The sequence below is a fragment of the Acyrthosiphon pisum genome, chromosome X (genome assembly GCF_005508785.2).
Source record: "Acyrthosiphon pisum isolate AL4f chromosome X, pea_aphid_22Mar2018_4r6ur, whole genome shotgun sequence".
In the NCBI taxonomy this organism is placed as follows: Eukaryota; Metazoa; Arthropoda; class Insecta; order Hemiptera; family Aphididae; genus Acyrthosiphon; species Acyrthosiphon pisum.
Window position 1 is genome coordinate 116,419,036 of NC_042493.1, and position 2,225 is coordinate 116,421,260.

The window sequence follows — 2,225 nt, forward strand, 5'->3', positions numbered from 1 at the left end:
CATGATTTAAACATCACGATTTTTGATTTTTTTAAATCATAGAACATTAATGAGGTAGGTGAAAAATAACATTGACAATCAATGTTAATAAATTAAATGTCTTTAAAAATAAAATTAATAACATATTACCATTACAGATTGCGAAATTGTATTTATTTAAAATATAAAGCCGTGTTGACAATTAAAATATTTCTTATTTAATTTTTAAAAAATATGTATCTGTTTTTTATTATATGAATGATTTGTACCTTAAATATTGGGTGATTACAAGTAGGTAAATTAAAGTATGTAACATTTAAATTGTTTTTTCGATCCGATTTCAGGTTTCTTAATATTGACTTTGCCCACCCTGCCACAAATGTCTGCGCACGCCTATGTTGACTATGATCCTATAGGTACCTAGTTTATTATTTCTATGGTTAATTTATAGTTAGGTTAACTGTTTAAGTATTGCTAATACCAAATAACATAACGTACCTAGTCCAATATATTTTTACTTTATTTCTGAAACGTTAATTTTCTAAAATATACAAATATCTTCATTAAATCCTATCAAAATCACCTTTTAAATATGACGATCAAGTTACTTAAATATTTGATTTTATCGATGTGGCAACGACCAACAAATGATTCAATTTACACTAATCTGTATGTAGGTACAGGGACGGATTGGAATTTCGGACCAGCCCGGGAAAATACTTTTTCACCGGCCCACTATTTATTGGGAGATTGGGGGCAATCGGCAAGTGTACTATACTGAAGATAGTAATTTTTTTTAGTATTTTAAAGGGTATAGTCTACTGTAATCAGTGTTATTATAAAATCAACCTTTAACAATAAAATGTAATAATAAAAACAATAATAATGGAATAACAATAGTATTACCTACATATAAATGTTACATAGTTAAATGTTAGTAATTTTATATTTTATATTATCAGTTTTATTGTATCGATATAAAAATATAACGAAAATACAATTACAATATATTATTCAATCGTATTTGATACCATTTAAAAGTAACACATATGATGCGTGGCCGCGTGGGTGTGATAAATCCTTGTACTAAATTATTGATTTTGAGTGAATTTAGTCAGATTAAAACAAATACAAGCAAATATTGGCGAATTGCTATCAATACTCTAAAAATAAATCTTATTATAGGTCTAAAATAAACCTTTGCTTCTAAAAGTAGTATTTTTTTATTTTTGTCTCAAATTTTTTCAGTTCCTCCTTTTCGTTTTTTAGTACAGCCTGATCCATCCGTTTCCATTTTATTTTATAATTCGCAACTATTACTATTGTAATATAAAATATTTTATGAATTATTCCTAGTTAAGTGCTTAGTAATTGAATTTTAAAATTAATCAAATTGTGCTGAACTGCCAAGTGCTGATGTCGAGGTTTTGAATGACAATTCATATTTAAATATAAATAATATAAATTTCAAATAATAATATGTATTAATTAATAAATTATATTTACGTCTACCTACTATTTACTATTTAGTACGCGGCCCATCAGAAATTTCCCGATTTCCCTATGGCCCAATCCGTCCCTGTGTAGGTACCATTATATATTTTACTACTCAGTACTATTGCTATATATTAAGGATTGTAATATTGTATACAATTTGTCGATATGTCAAATGTTACACATAATACATTTGGCAAGAATTTAAACTGATAAATATATAAACATATAATATACAATTTAACGTGGTTGGTATTAGAGTTCGTTGTATTGGGACCTGGTGAAGCGCGGTGTTTGGACGCAATCACTAATATAGTAATGTGTGCAGCGGTCAAACACCCGGGTTCTATGTGACGATCTATCTGCCTAAAAAAAAAACGCGTTCCGACCGTAGCCCCCCACACAAACCGAACGGGGTTGCCAAATGTCAAAAAAAAACGAAGTTCATTTTTTATTTATTTTTTAACCTCTCGCATGAAATAGTGAATTGCGAGTTAAAAATAATGGTGTGGAATATTGTCCACAGTAAAAACCAGATAATAACCATGCAGTTTGAAGTCTTAAAAAAATTATACTATAACCTCCTAGTTATTTACCCAAGGACTTCAATCGGCTGTGTAATTCAAATAAGTAGGTAGGTACTAAACCTACCACCTAAGTACCTACAAGTTACTACATTATATTATTATAATATAGAATCGACAAAATCTGTTTTTACCCTAAATCCACATCGGTATAGTTATACCTACCTA